The sequence below is a fragment of the Candoia aspera genome, chromosome 15 (assembly GCF_035149785.1).
Source record: "Candoia aspera isolate rCanAsp1 chromosome 15, rCanAsp1.hap2, whole genome shotgun sequence".
Taxonomy (NCBI): Eukaryota; Metazoa; Chordata; class Lepidosauria; order Squamata; family Boidae; genus Candoia; species Candoia aspera.
In genome coordinates this window covers 11,151,024-11,167,789 of record NC_086167.1, presented here as the reverse complement: position 1 = coordinate 11,167,789, position 16,766 = coordinate 11,151,024, and the positions used below count along the sequence as shown (strand labels likewise).

General features: G+C 45.4%; 1 protein-coding gene across 1 annotated transcript in view; it reads right to left on the bottom strand.

Moving 5' to 3' along the window:
- The window catches only part of TANGO2 (transport and golgi organization 2 homolog), a 44,333-nt gene extending 35,305 nt beyond the window's left edge, over positions 1–9,028 (bottom strand). Inside the window, exon 1 of the mRNA XM_063315956.1 lies at positions 8,993–9,028. The gene's annotated coding sequence lies outside the window, so the exon portion shown is untranslated. The remainder of the gene's footprint in view (positions 1–8,992) is intronic.
- Positions 9,029–16,766: the final 7,738 nt, after the last annotated feature.

Genomic DNA, 16,766 nt, shown 5'->3' with positions numbered 1-16,766 from the left:
TTTTAAATGGTACAAAAGGTACAATTTAATCCAGTCCTTAATGCAATAATATACACTTGTTCTTTAGCCTTATCTATATAGATTCACTTTTCACTCTGAGAAGCCACTCAGATTCATCCCCCCTCCCAAGTTGTATCTGTGATCCTTCCGTTTTATGATGGGCTCAGCACTTGCCAACATCAAGTAAACCATACTTTACATACTACAATGGCTGGATTCACACAACAAACCATGATGTGGCTTAGCATAGCGGGAGCTAAACTGACATGACCACCCCACCTTCAGCAACAACCCCTATTCACCTGTTGGTAACAAATTAATATCCAAGCCAGGTGCTCTGATATATTTTAGTATAGCTAAGTGCATATAGAGCTTTCTGTATGGTAATGTAGCTCCCCACACCCCTACTTTGGCCTCCCAGTTGCATCTTTCTATAATCCAATTTCATCATTCAACACATTGTTTCACCTGGAAAGCATTAAAAGATATGAGACTTTTAAATCGACAATTAAATATTCTGTGATATTCAGAAGGGCATTAAAAATGTAAAACCAATGAAACTGGCTACAGAAAAAAATGCAAGTTGAAAGTAATATTAAAAAGCAGGCTGGAAGAGCCAGACATTTTGTAAGACATTGGCATTCTGCGATTTAACAGCACAGGGCATTATTAAATCACTGCTTTCATTAACATAGTCTTCAGATTAAACAAGCATATGTTAGCTACCACCTCTACTGTCAATAGTTAAGATTTCCTCAGTCAAAAGTCCTCTGAGAATTTACTGGGGAATCATAAAAAAACCAAATAATTGCTGAGCATTGGCAAAAGCAAGAACTGTACGCACATACTTTAAACCACTGTTTATTTCAACCATGGATGCTGATTAAGCCACAATGGCTGGTTCATCTTATGCTAAGCCATAAACCATGGTTTATAAACCACAAGAGCTGGCTGGGGAATCCTGGGAGTCGAAGTCCAGGCATCTTAAAGTTGCCAAGGTTGAGAAACACCACTTCGCGCAATCGTGCAGTTTTGAGTGCCGCTGGACTTTGCCCAAAAGGAAAGAGTTGTCTTAACCCAACTCACAAAATGCTACACTGGAGTGTGGCCCCTTTCTTGAGCACCCTCAGCATTCTGAACAACAGAACCTTGTCGTGTAAGTATTAAGCCAGTTATGTCCTGTCTTCTCCACCAGCTGCTGGTTGAGGAACATCAAGAAGACTCTAGATGAAAAATAAACCTGAGTTTCATTAGCATTCCATAGGCTTAAAAGATCCATATGGATTCATAAAAGTGGGTAGCCACTGCCTTCTTTTTCAAGTCTAGCCTACAGCTCTGGTGCTCCCAAGAGGTCCCTCATCCAGACATTAAACCTGCACATCTTCCAAGGTCAGACAGGTGCTGCCATCTACTGTGACAATTCAGTTATGGGAAGCAGCATTCTAATGACTTCTTTTACCCCCCCCCCACCGCAATTTGGTTAGAAACAGCATCATTCAAATCACCTTTAAACTCAGCTGCAATTCTTAAGGACTGCTACAAAGCTCTGAAGAAGTCATTATTAATGACTCGACACAGTAGCAGCCACGGAAAGACCAGACGAGAATGAGAGATAAATCAAAAAGTGATGGGTACATTAAGGCTGACATTTCCAATATTTTGTCTGTCTCACATCGCTGCTTCTTGTTATCGTCCTTCGCTCCACATTTTATTTATTCTATGTGATTAGCTTTATATAGATCTGTTAAAAAACATGACAGCTTAACACTGTTATAATAATTGAAATCTATTCAGCGCCTTGATTTGCCACTTTGTTGTTCAACAAATGCAAAATACTCACTTAGCTCCATTTGAATAGGGAATGGCACTGGTAAGTTTTTATAAAAACCAAATGCAGCAGCATTTTATTTTTAAGCCTCCCTCAGAAAGGAAAGGGAGAAATACACAAGTGTTCTTTTCACTCATGTGATCAAGCCAATACATGCCATCGGATTGAAAAAGATGTATCAATTCACTTCACCGAGACACACACATCTTGCGGTCTTAGATACATCCCTGAAAAACATCCCATAATTAAAAATATCACCAAGCGGTGGTATCAGTCATGAGAAGTCTCTAGCCTAGGGTTTCCCAACCAGGGTTCAGTGGCACCCTAGGGTTCCACAAGAGGTCACTTAGGGGTTCCCTGGGAGATCACGATTTATTTAAAAAATCACTTCAAATTTGGGCAACCTCATATTAAAGAGGCAAGTCTCATTCTTTATTTTTAGTTTAAGAACACTGTTAATGCATATATACAGGCCTACCCATAAAACAACCATAATGATTTTGTAGCTTCTGGCCTGTCTTTGAGCCTGAGTGTGCAGGGGTTCCCTGAGGCCTAAAAAATATTTCAAGGGTTCCTCCAGGGCCAAAAGGTTGAGGAAGGCTGATCTAGCCCCTAATCATATGGTGACTATAAGTAGAGGTACAAGTTGGTGACGGACTCGTCCCTGGGGGAGCTGGGGGTGTTGACGACCGACAGGAAGCTCTGGCATGGGCTGGTCCATGAAGTCACGAAGAGTCGGAAGCGACTAAACGAATAAACAACAACACAAGTTGTTAATTTTATGAGCACAGGAGGCGCCCATTCATATTCTCCATTTCTATTTGCAACTTGGATTTCAGTGTTCTTTGTAGATTTTAACAGAAAACCTGAAATCCAGGATCTGCTTTCGAAACTGACCACAGAACTGCTTTCCCTGTTTTCCCAATGCTGCCACACCAAAGCTTTCCTCATATAAATCACGATTTGAAATACAGTAGAGTTGTCTGAGCCACACTTTGCAATAATGGTGTTGATTCTTATAATTGAGACATCCACAGCCAGGCTGCACTTAATGTATTTTTTGAGGGGTTGAGGGCCAAAATGGCAGCAATGCAAAGTTTTTGGAATTTTCTTTATCACAACAAAGCTCGTGTTCTTCGCAAGACTGATCACTGAGGAGTGATTGTGTTTCCTAAATTGTACAGAATAAATATTGCACACTGGAATGAAGTGCTAAAGAACAGCTGAAATATGCAAGCAGAGAGATAATTAGAAGCAATATTATGCGTAAGAACTGTTCTAAAAAAGAACAGAAGGCATTGGAATTCATGCTAGTTTGTAGTTACTGGATAAAATATTCATCTGTTTATGAAGTTATTAATGTTAATTTCTTATTTCCTTTTCTGGTGACTAAGAATACTTTTTAAAGATACAACTATCATTTTCAAAGGCTTTGGAGTATGATGTTTATATTTCACTGTTCAGCCATACAAACTTTGGCACAAACCAGAATTACTTTATTACTTTTATGGCCCATATAAATATCCAGTCCTTCCTCTTAGAGGCTTCACAAATTATGCCACATCAAAAGTATATAATGCGTATAACAGCTTAACACAAGGTATGAATCCAGCCACTGTGGTTTGTAAATCATGGTTTATGGCTCAACACAATGTGAACTCAACCAATTGTGCCTTAGAGAAATGCTTAAAGATCATGGTTTACCATGAGGTCAACCCAACCATTGCTTACCCTACTATCAGTCCACCCTTGCAACTTCTATTATAGGTCACTTGCTCTGGTTTTTCTTTAGATTTTCCCCATGTAGGAGAAACGTGAAACCCTTAGCTTTCAAACACAGGCTGAATTTAAAAATGCAGGAGTTATTTAGCCTAATCGCTAAGAAATACCACACCAGCCCAAACAACGTTCTTTGGAAGATATACACAAATTTCATTAAAATAGATTCAGGCTTGTACTTTAGCATCGCTCTTCAGTAAGTCTGCTCAACGGAGATGGAAAGATTATTTATGTTCTTTATGAATGGCATAAATTCACATGTGAAAGGCTGATTCAATTGTCTCCTTTATAAGAATCCTATGAAGTAACGTTGGATTCCTATAATTAGGAAACTAGTTTTAACTTAGACCTTTACCACCAATTTTACATTCCTCTCTTATAGTCCCACTAGTTTAGATCAGAGTTGACTTACAATTGCTTTGCTTTCCTGTGTCTAAGAAGATTTACTTGAAAACAATAGCTTATGCAGTAATACAGTTAAGATATCACAGAACCTGCACATTTATTTTCATACATCTAACTGCATTTGGTTTAGTCCCATGTAAAAGACAGAATAAAATTCCTTGCAGCCAGATTACCTATTATCCAATAATATTCTGCTGCAGAAAAGCAGAGGAAATTAGTCTTTAACAAGTTCTTCAGTTTTCCTGCTAGGGAAGAAAGCAAAAACAAAACACCCAGATGATCCTTCTGTGGTAGCCAGAATTGTTTTGGGAGAACTGCCACAGTCGCCTTGATGCGTTTCAGCTAAAGCCTGCATTTGCTCCATAGGGTAGAAGCAGTTACTCTACAGCAATGTTTCTCAACCATGGCAATTTTAAGATACGTGGACTTCAGCTCCCAGAATTCCCCAGCCAGCATCTTAAAGCTGCCACAGTTGAGAAACACTGCAGTATAGACATCTGCTTTCAGAAACCATTTATGTAGCAGCGATATTTTTAAAAGGCTGGAATAATGTACAGAATTTAAATAACTATGACTCAGAGTAACACTCAACTGTCATAATAAAATTTTCTGCCTATTGGTCCAAGAGTGAGCTGCCCTGAACATGGTTGGATTTACCCTTAAATATGTAGGCATGGAATCAGGAACACAGTGGGAAACAAGGGTCCACCTAACTCAAAACTGCCTAGACAGTTGGCAGAAACTTCTCAAATCATCCGGTAAGAACCTTTCCTAGCCCCTACATGTTGCTTGGAAAGGACTCTAAAACCTACCTGTAAACCAGGGTCTTTATTTGCAAGGTATATCCTTTGTATCAGCTAAAAAAAACCAACCTTCAGAGCTGTTCCCCTCTGCAGCTGAGCTTAACTGAAAGTATGTTTTCTTCTTACCTCTGCAGCAGTGAAGGGTTACTTTTAATCAGCAGGTGCAGAATAGGCATCAGATAGAGCTTTGAAGAATCAAGGTCAAATAGCTGATGATTCAGGATCAACTACAGATTGACTGCAGTCACAGAAAAACTTTGCACACACCTCTAATTAAAGTTAGCCACACTTAGATAACCCTAAGGTTTCAAAATCTTACAGCTATTACAAGTCTGACATTACATTAGAGGAAATTGTATGCTATTATACCAGCTGCATAAATGTAACACACTCAACTTAGTTACTGAGTTAACCAATTTTCTGGCCTTACCTAATATACTGAATCATAAAATGGGTTGGGGTCTGCACAACATGCTAAACCACACACACACAAAAAACTAATGGAGGTTATGACTATGCAGGTTTAGCAGATTCTATTTGACTCAACAGAATTAACATCTATGTAGGTATGTACTGGAACCTATGTTATACCAGTGAAGCTTCGGCTCTGGGCTTGGAATGATTTTACAAGTGAAACTGAAAGTAGCTTCAAGGAGTGCCAATTAGTCAAAATTATTTTAAAAAATTAAAAACTTAATTGCTTTTGTAACTTTTTTTTTGGGGGGGGGTGCCTTCAAGTCAGTGTTGACTCCTGGCAACTGCGGGGACTAGTCCCTGAAATTTTCTTGACAAGATTTTCGAAATAGTTTGCCCTTGCCACATTCCAAGGGTTGAGAGACAGGGACTGGCCCAAGGTCACCCAGCTGGCTTCGTGCCTAAGGTGAGACTCGAACTCACAGTCGCTCCTGGTTTCTAGTCTGACGCCTTAACCACTAGACCAAACTGGCTCTCTTGTAACTGTAACAGCTAATTACTATAAACAAGCAACAGGTTTACAGAACGATGCATGGAAAAGAGAAGAAATTTCATCTTGGATTACAACTCCTGTTATCGCTAGCTATCCATGCTAGCTCAGGACAACAGAACATGAAGCCCAGCATGTGGGAAGTGCCAGGTTGTAAAAGGCTAGACAACACAGCCGTTTGTTTTCAAAAATATAAATTTGGCATGCAATTCACCCACTCCAGTAAAACACCCCCTGCTGCATAAAAAGCATGTTAGATAGAATGAAAAGCCAAGAACTCTGTCCAGACCTCATATATCCAAGTAGAACTAAGGAAAGCATCAATACGTAGGCATTCAGCACAAGTCATGATGCCCTGGCAGACGCGCAGTCCTATGCGAAGCTCCAGGCTTACCACCAGTGACTGCATTTACCCATCATGCCAAGGCATTGTCTGAATAATTATAGTTTACAGACTAAGCCACAGTTCGCTAGGTACACACACCTTCAGTGAAAACCAAACAAACCCCACCCTGTCTTAGCACAGTCAGCAACTGGGTTTACAGATAAAGTAAATCAAACTGTGACTAGCTGAAGGCTCAGTGTGTTGAACAAACTCAGAATACATAGCTATCTGATGGTTCACTTCAGTTCAGAACCCAACAACTGAGTTAATCCAAAAATACCATGGACCAACACATTAGTTCAATAAAGGCAGTATCAGCAACAGAAGAGAATCTCTGTAGCTCAGGGTGGAACTGCAGAATTGTTGGTGCTGAGCTTGGTGGTTGGCTTGCAGATGTTTCATTAACCAGCTAGGTATCATCATCAGTGCACTGATGGACACTGTGCATCAGTGGGCACTGATGATGTTACCTAGTTGGGTAATGAAGTGTCTGCAAGCCAACCACCAAGCTCAGACAGCACCAAGGACTCCACAGTTATCAACAATACTAAGCCAAGCACAACTGTGGCCTGACTCAACCATTAACCTGTTTATCTGAGTTTGCACAATATACCAACCCACAAACCAGGCTGGCCCCCATATTCTGTTAAGCCATAATTTCTTTAAATTATGGTCTCTTAAAGAGGCTAAAACACATGGTTCAGTCACTTGTTAAGCAATAACCAGTTTAAACCACATAAGTAAGGTAAAGGTTTCCCCTGACATTAAGTCCAGTCATGTCTGACTCTAGGGGGTGGTGCTCATCTCCGTTTCAAAGCCGAAGAGCCGGCGTTTGTCTGTAGACACTTCCTCCGTGGTCATGTGGCCGGCATGACTAAACAGAACGCCATTACCTGCCCAGCGAAGCAGTGCCTATTAATCTACTCACATTTGCATGTTTTCGAACTGCTAGCTTGGCAGGAGCTGGGACTAGCAAGGGGAGCTCACCTCGTCATGCGGATTGGAACTGCCGACCTTCCGATTGGCAAGCTCAGCAGCTCAGCTGTTTAACCCACAGCGCCACTGCGTCTCTTTAAACCACATATTCTAAGCTAAATCAACTCCAATCTGGTGCAAATGTCAAACCCAGCCACTTTTGTTCTTCCCAACAGCCTAACCTGACTTTCAAAGTTGTCAAGAGGCTAACATGTGAGGGCCCAGGTAGTTATAAGAAAAAATATTGTTTAATGCTTGCCTGCTAGCGGATAATATTAGACACTTGTGGTTAAGTTTCCAGAGGATGTGGGTCGAACAGCAGGTGTCTGACAGCAGGTGTAAAGTCTGCTGTATTTTAAAAAAAAAGGGAAGACGAATGGTTTTGAGGTATTCAAAACCCACAGAGTGACCTTGTTATGAGACCACCAGCTAACCTAGTTGTAACCTAAAGGCTAATTAGCATAGTAGAATGTACACCCCTAAGGTGGGGGTTTTAGAAAACATAGTACATGCTAAGGGATATTATGGGATAGCATGTAGTATGCAAGGTTACTGCACGAGTGCTAAAAGAATCAGACAATAAAGAGATTTTGTCATCTTTATTTCCTTGCTAGGAAATGAAGTCAGGTGTGTTGTTTGGGTCTCTCGCACTTGGGCAGACCTCTCTTGTTGCTATGCACAGAAATAAAAGAAAACAAAGGACCCTCCTGCCTCCGTGTGACTTATTGGGTGACAACTCGCACCGAGTCATGGGCCTCTTGGCCAACACGTGGAAGGAGAAAAGCAAGCTGCACTGACTCCTTGGAAGTAAGTCTATGATATGAGAGTAAGAACTGCATTTCAGAGAAAGCCAGAACATTTGCCCTGTACACTGCATCAATCAAATAGGACAAAAGGCAAAAATGCTTTTTTGGCGCCCTGTAGGCAAAATAGGACAAAAGGCAAAAATGCTTTTTTGGCAACTTGGCCTGTCTCAGAAAACAGACACAGGCTCCCTTCAGAGAACACATTTAACCCGATTACCACAGTATCCCATTTTCTGGGTCTGAAGCTATTAACCAACCACACCAAGTTCACACCACATGCCAACCCACAGAGTTCAACTAGCCAAGGTTTCCATGTTCTGCAAATGCAAACACCAGCTTTTTCCCTGACACAGTTCAGCAAGTTCATTTATAGATTCAGCAGGCTCAAGGCAGCCTCCCTAGGGCTCCATTTCATTTTTTAATCTGCTTTTTATATCTTTAATTTAACTTGGTTGCTTTCAGTGGCTCTTCTGTATTGGATTGTTTTATCACGCACACTGTCCAGAATCACTAGGAGAGATGGGCAGCTATACCAATGCGATAAATGCCCCACAACAACCCTGCGAGGTAGACTGGGCGGAGAGAAAGAGGGTCCAAGGTCACCCAGGGAGCCTCCATGGCTGAGCAGAGACTTGAACCCCGGTCTCCCTGCCCTAGTCCTCCTACAGCAAAGGGTCATGCCTTCACCCCCATCAGCCCCCTCAACTAAAGGGGGCAACCCAGGCCGGAGAAGGGAGGCCATGGCGTGTTGCAGAGCCTTTGGACTACAACTCCCACAATCCCTTGCCACGGCGCTACACGCGGGGGCCGATGGGGCTTGAAGTCCACAGAGGCAGCCCCCGAACTATCTCCGGCGCAAGGACAACCGCTGCCCCCAGTCAGGCCACGCGGCCTGCCCTCTGCGTCCCCAAGACCTCAGGGCCCCGGCTCGGTCTCCCCGCTCACGGCCCAGCGCCTCCCACGCCCGGGCACCCGTGTGGCCCCCAGCGCCGGGGCTTCCTTCCCAGCGCCTCCCCCTTCGCAGCCCGGCGACCGCCACCAACTCACCCTCAGCGGCCGAGCGCACCTTCACTTCCCCGTCGACCGACGAGCCGCTTCCGGGCGCGCCCCCCGCCTTTCAAGAACGAGCGCCCCGATTGGCCGCCACGCCTCAGCCCCGCCCCCTCCGCGCGCCGAATCGAACCCGCCCTGCCTCCCCGCCCCTGTGTGCCCTGCGCGCCCCGCCGATTGGCTCTCTTCCCCTGTCGCTCCAGAGGCGTGGCTCTTCCGCTGGCTGCCCTTCCTCCCGCCCCTGGCGTTGGGTTAGCCTACCTCGCCCTCCCCGGCTGTTCCTTCTTCTGCTTGCTCCTCCCGCCCCTTTTCTTCCCCGTCGAATGAATTTCACCCCTGCGGGGGACGCGCTGCACTTTCGGGGGGTGGGGGCTGCTCTCTTCTTGCATTTAAATTCCACTTTTTTTGGAAAAAAGGCAATCAAGGGCACGCAACAGCTCTGCCGTTCCCAGCGCTTCGTTCAGCTTTCCCCAACCTCCAAATACGTCGGAGGGGGTCACCGCCACCGTAATGCCTAGACAGCTTGCTGAGCTCAGCATATGCACCCTGCAAAGTGCCCGTTTCCTATCCCGGACACACAAGCGGCTGTGAATACTAAGGCGCGCCCTATCCTATTTATTCGACTTGTCTAGCCTATGTTGCAAGGGGAATCCCCTACCAAGCCCAATGCGCTTCTAAATCAGTGTTTCTCCACCTGGGCAGCTTTCAGACGTGTGGACTTCAACTCCCGGGATTCCCCAGCCAGCAAGGCTGGCTGGGGAATCCCGGGAGTTGAAGTCCACACGTCTGAAAGCTGCCCAGGTGGAGAAACACTGTTCTAAATCATCAAACGCGCCCAGCCCTAGCAATCTCTTCGCAATCTCCTTCTCCATCTGCTTCCCTAAAACCACAGCAGCTGCGCTCCCCAACACACTGTTGGTTAACCTGAACCTGGTTTACTGAGTTTTTCAGAATTGGCTGGAGTTGCTTAAGAGAGACACAAACCAGACAGGTGGGCAGGTTCCGGCTGAGCTGCACCATTTGCGCCCCTACTTTCTCCTGTCTTTCCCTCCCGCCCGCAACCCATGACCCGGGGGGGGGGGGTTGAAGAACCAATTGACCGAATTAACCGGGGGTGGGCCTCCATGTCGCCCCCACCTGCGCGCCGGCCAGCCAACTCCGCCTCCTCCCAGCTGGGCACCTTCGCAGGACCATTTCCACCCCCACCCCTTTAATCCTCCGGGAGAAAGACAGGAAGGGTCGTGAGAACGCAGCCGCCTAGCCAGGCGTTCAGTCCCGCAAGCTTGGCGGGGCGTGAGCTGGCAGCCGCGGCGCCCCGCATCGCCCCGGGGCAGCGGGTCGCGGGAATGCCAGCCCTGGGCGGCCAGTGGCGCTCAGCTGGCCGCCGCCGCCGCCTCCGGGCAGTGCGGAGGGAGGGAGCTTGGACCCCCGCGCTCGGCCGGGGCTGCGTGGCCACGGGGGACTTCGCCCCTCCGAGCCAGCCTGGGTGGGCGGGGCGAGCCAGGCGCCGCCCCCCGCCGCCGCCTCCTTGCGCTCGTGGGAACCCGCCGGCTCTCGCGCGGCGCAGGACAGAGCGCTCGCAGCGAGCGCGGAAGATGGTCAGCGGTCCCCGCGGCGGCCTCCGCGCAGCGCAGCTCCCCCGCCAGAGGCCAGGTCGGCGCCTTCCCCCCTCCCTCGCGTCCCCGTCCCCCTTCCAGCCGAGCCCGGCTTCCCTTCGCCCCCGCCTTCCCGCGAGGCTGCGGCGGCTTCGCTTTGCTGCTCCGAGGAGGAGCATCGCTTTGCTCCCTTGCGCTGGAGGGGAGGGGAGGGGAGGGGAGGGGGAGGGGTGGGAGGCTCATGGTTGGGCGGGGGGGCGACCACGCCAGCCAGCCGGCCTTGCTGCAAAAAAAAAGAACACACACACCCCGCGCGACTGCTCCGGGCTAACAAGCCCGTTTTGTGCCGCGTGGGAACCCTGCAGTGGGGGGTGGAGAGCGGCGCCCCGCCCCACCTTGGCAAACGCTCTGGAGGGTCCCCTTGGAATGCAGTGGGGGGGGGAGGGAGGAAAACCGGGCTGCCCCTTTCGCCCAGAAAGGTGGGGGGGCTCCTTTCTCTGCCTCGCCCCCCTCCCCCCCCCAGGAAGCTGCTCCGCCCTCCCTGGTCCCCAGCCTTTCGCTCCCTAAACTTCTCCGTCGCTTCCTGGGGATCAGGAGTGGTCACCCAGAACTTGATGGAGACGGCTTGCTTCGTGGGGTGGAGTGGGTGGCTGGGTGGGTGGGGAATCCGGGCTGCTAGGCGGGGTTGCCAGGCGTGGGTTAAATCTCTGCTGGCCTCTCTTTCTGGAAAGGCGATGCCCGGAGCCTCCTACCGGCTTCCGAGGTTCAGCGTTATCGGTCTGGTGGTTTCTGGTGTCCTTGCCCTCCTTTAGCCCTGAGTTGTGATGCTGGCTTGCATCCCTGGGGTGACCCTTGAGAAAAGGTGTGCCTTTTGCATCTGCTTGGGTTGGTAGGAAAGTGAGCTGGCCTGACGCTGCAGAACCCATTTATTATTATTATTTATTATTACCATCATCATTATTGGTATCTCCTTCCCTCTGCCGTGCGGACTGTACGTTTCAGGCCCCCACCGTTGTAGAAGCCGCAAGTCTTTGCTGACAACATCTTGACTTTACCTGATTGCATCTTTGCCAAAATGACATGATGCAGCCCTCTTCAAGCCTTCTGCAAGATTGGTGCTGAAACAAGGGGAAACCTTTTTTTTTTTTTTTGCATACCATCCAAAGGATCTTTCGAGTAAGGGTGGTGCTTGGGTTCAGGAGGTCTAAAAAAGCTGGAGGGGTGGGAACGTTTTTGCAAAATGGGATGGTTGGTTGGCAATAAGGAGCATTGTTGTTACTTTTCTGTCTGTTACTTCCAGCATTCCTCTTAATGTGGGAGACAGGACCTCGTTGGTTAAGCGTGTATTTCCTTTGGAAATGCTGGCTCAAAGTGGTCAATATCGACCCCCAAGGGTTGATAGGACTATCCAAGGGGTCACTGTTATTATTATTTATAGTACTGTTAAAGTAGGATTAAATTATTTCCATATAATAAATGTTTGGAGGTCAATGAACAATCTGAAACCTCATGAAGGGGTCGATGAGCTGAAGAGTTGGGGCATCCCTGATCTATCAGCACGAGCGAAGTTTGCATCTGCTGTGGATTCTGACCTATACAGGTAGTCCTCGGTTAGTGCCTGCCTCATTTAGTGACCATATAACTGATGAAAAAGTAACTTGATGACCAATTCTCACATTTATGACCTTCGCAGGTCTGGAAAGCAAAGCAAAGCTGATGGAAGATCGTAAGCACAGTTGTGGTTTCACTTAGCAACTGCTTCACTTAATGACCAAGTTGCTGGTCCCAATTGTCGCTAAATGAGGACTACCTGTAGTGTATCAGTGTTTAAACCGAGTTTGTGTATAATAATCAGGGTTGCCAAAGCAGAAATAATTGCAAGCCAGCTCAAATGGTTCAGGATTTGGGTTCACCGTGGATATTTTGAGTTATGGGCACTGCAACCTCATCCACTACAGCTGAGCCTGGGAATGATGTGGATGGTGGCCCAGCGTTCATGTTGCTTGCCTGCCCCTGATTTAGCTATTCAAAATTTCCTGCAAAAAGTGGTGTTGGTTTTTTTTAAGTTGGAAAACACCGTTGGCTCTTGATTGAAAGAGCATCTCTAAAGTTATCAGTGGTTGTAAGTTTTGTATCTCTGTCCCGGAGTGCAGGGAATAACTTCCTGGCCATCCCAGGTCCTGCCTCGGCCGTGTGTGTGTTGTGCTTCCGTTCTACCACTACCGGTCCTTAAAATTCTTGAGCCTGTTCCATTGTGGAGATAGGGTGTAAGCAACTATCACAAGTACAGAAATCTGAGCTGGTGCATCTTGTTTGCTTTGGTGCAATTTGCCGGGCTCCTGCAAATGGCTCTGAAGGAGAAGCATGCCTGGATTTGGAAATTAGAAATCGATCAGAAAATTTGTTAGGGCTATTGTAACATCAGGTCTAGAATCTGCTGGCCTTAATATTTCTTCATGTAACTATAAGTAGCTGCTTTAGATGCTGTAGAGAAATCATGTTCCTGCTAAGGAAAATGTTCCTTTCCCCCCACCCCCCCAATGGAAGCATAACAGGATGGTAGATTGGGTAGCATAATCTTTGTAATGATTATCGTTGTGCAAATGCTAGGCAGAGAAAAGTTTTGATTGTATGAAGCTCCAGAATTCAGTGATCGGCGAACGTGTGTGTCCTGTTCAAATATCTTGCTCACTATTGTTTGTTTATCAGTGTTGTACTGAATAAACCGCTGGGCTGGGTTCACACTACATGCTGAACCACAAATGCTGGCTTATGAACCGTGTGGATGGATTCACACAAGACCTTAAGCCACAAAGAAGCACAGCCCATTTCCCTTGCGGTGTTGTGTGGATCCTTACATACCAGGGAGAAGGGCAAAGCCATTTCTTGGATTGTTTAGCTGTAGAAAGACCTCTCTTAAAGTTTTAGGGCTTTGCTTTCCTGTATATGTGTAGATTTTGGCAAGTATAATTTTTTTTAACCCTAACCTTGTATCTTGGTTAAACCTAGCTCAGTGTTTATCTATATCTTTAAGGTTTCAAAGAGCAAAATCTTTATTTACTTCATTGCCCGCTTTTAAAAAGGGGGGAAATGGTTTCTAGATCATGGTTGATTGAATGAACCACAAATAGGAGGTCACACAATCCTCTGTATCTGTAGCATATTTATTTACTTTTGGCTTAATGAGTTGTGTGAAACTGGCCATGCTGACTTGTAAACCAGGTTTATGGCTCTGTATGAATGTGTGTCAAGCTAAGTGTAGCAGCACCTAACTGGCTATGGCTGATTTTGAAAAGCTAAGCTTTATTAGGCCAGGCTAGCATTTGGATGGGGGACCCCGAGGAAGTCCCTAACGGAGAAGTTGGGGAGCAAAAGAACCATTCTGGAAAAAGTTGGGAGGAAATGGACTCCCGTGATGTTGCCAAGAAACTACATGGATGTGTCTGTGAAGTCACCAGCATAACAGGTGAACTCAACCATTATAGTTAGCTAATCATGGCTTATATCCTGGTTTATGTGTGAATCTGGCTGCTACAGCTGTGGCTGTGGATTCCATTCCATGACTGGCTGGAGAATTCTGGGAGTTGAAGTCTTAAAGTTGCCAGGTTTGAGAAACAGTGAACTAGATTAATAAAACCATGTTACCTCAAAGCGTGGGGTAACAGTGAAATGTTATATTCCAACGTCCTAGGATAAACTTTGAAAAAAATGGGAGGTTATGGGAAAGCAGGGTTTGGTCTGTTATTTTGCATTGGACCGATAAATTTTATTTTAAAACAAGTTAATGTCTTTTAGCCTATTTAAAAGGGGAGCTAACATTTTAGCAGTGGGAAAACGGATGCAAAAAAATCATACTTTCCTTTATGGTTTTGTAGTGGTGGCATTCACATGTAGATAAAAACACTTCTTTGATGGATTCCATTGTGAGTTTCCTAAATGAAAGAATGTTGGCTGTTAATAAATGGGGGAATAAAAAACTGTTCTCCATTTCTTCACTGCAGTAAGTTAAAGAGAAATTGAATGCCTTCCTTTAAAAAGGAAAAAAGAAATCTTAAATGAAGGACAGCATTTCCTTAAAAAAACAGCCCCAGGTTTAAGTTGGCAAAAAGGAACAAAGATTCTGGCGATTAATTTTGAAATGCTCTGAGGTTTACAGATTTCTGCAAAAGCTGCTTGCCTTTCCCCCCCCTCTCTGATTTTTTACCATAATGGCACAGTAAAAGCTCTTTGTATTGCAAGCAGGAAGGAAAGATAGTTTTATTATCTCTGCAGCAATGATGCCTCTCCTTAATTTAACTAAATTTGTTGTTCGCTTGAACAAGGGACTTAGAATAGCCTCCCTATCTTTAGCCAAGTCAGGTTTTTTTAAAGGAAATCTCTTCCATGTCAGCATAATTCCACTGCCTGGCAATGTATCAGGGCCATTTCTCTCTGAGGACTGTTTCCTCTTTATTTCAAACAAGCTAACTTTAATCTGGGTTTATGTAGCGATGCCCAGCCCTCTGTTTTAATTTGCTGTTTTGATAGCTGAGGTTGGATCCAGCGAATTAATCTCATTGCAGACAGGGCTAAAATAGCTCATCTAGAATATAATTAGATTATCATTACGGTGGGCAGACTTTAAATGCAGCGTGATTAAGCAGCCGTTTGGATAAATGGGGACTTGTCACGCAGGTGAGCCTGTTTGATTAAGGGTGTTCAAAAAGAGATGCAAAATTGTGGCCGTCTTGCCTTGGTGAGTTAGGAGAAATGTCACGGAGATGAGGCTGGTTTGCAAGATGGCTTAAGGAACTAAATCCCTCTGGTGGGAATGTGTGTGTGCAACAAGGGTGGGGGTGCTCAGTGATATACCAGATCAGGCTACCTACTTATTTGTTCATTTATTTAAAAGAATTGTATGGCTGCCCATCTTAAACACAACTCTGGGTGGCTGACAACAAGAAAACCCATAACACTATCCTCCTGCAAATATAATTTTAACTTGCTGCATTAACTTTTAAAGCCATATATAATTTTAGAAATAGGTTCTTGTCTTATACATATAACTTTATTTGGGCTAGCTAGCTTGGTATTGCTACCAAGATCTTAGCAGTTCCAGAACAAATCCGATGAATTTTGCAATGTTTTACATACGACAATAAAAATTAAAATTAAAAAAACCAATAACTAAAAACAGATAAAGCAACCCCCCCCCCCAAAATTAAAAAACAAAAACCTGGCATAAAACAAACAGAGATAGAGCAAGTTAAGATGAGATAAAGATGGGTTGGTTTAATTTTACTGTAAATGGTTTTCGGTGAATTGCATGGACTTGGCAGTTGCATTCATTCCTGACCTATCAGACCCAAGTTTACATCTCAGCAGGAATTTTCAAGGGCTGCTAAGGCAGTGTTTTTCAACCTTAGCAACTTTAAAATGTGTGGACTTCAACTCCCAGAATTCCCCAGCCAGCATGGGGAACTCTGGGAGTTGAAGTACACACCTCTTAAAGTTGCCACGGTTGAGAAATACTGCTCTAAGGCCTGTGGGAAAATACGGGAACTTCCTTTGAGCTCTGAGGTTTGGGGATTGTGACCACTGATACGTACCAGAAAGTTGCTGAGGGGCATCTTCCTTAATTCACTTGCCCAACATGGCATTTATTTTGGGACGTATTTTTGTCGTACTATAGTTTTATCCTGCAAAAAAACCAGGCCAAATTTGTCTTCCCTGCAGATATAGAGTCCTAAAATGCAAAGCTGCACATCCCAAGTCATGCGTCTTGGGAAGCATTTTGGTAGCAGCGTGCCAGTACAAAGGTGAGGACCCACTCGCAGGCAGAGTCTGTTTCAGAAGTCCTGAAGTTTGCAATTTTTAAAGAAGCACAGGTAGTCCTCACCACCAACCATTCTTTTAGCAACAGTTCAGACTTATGACGGGGCTGGAAAAAAACAACTTGTGGCCAGTCCTCACAGTTACAAACATTGCTGTGGCAACCTGGTTGCATTTATGACCGTTGCAGCATCCCATGGTCATGTGATCGCCATTTTTGACCTTCCCACCCAGCTTCTGGCAAGCAAAATCAATGGGGAACCTGTGATTCGCTTAACACCCATGGTGATTCGCTTAAGAACTGCTGCAAAAAAGGTTGTAAAATCGGGTCAGATTTGCTTGATGACCGCTTCGCTTAGGAACCA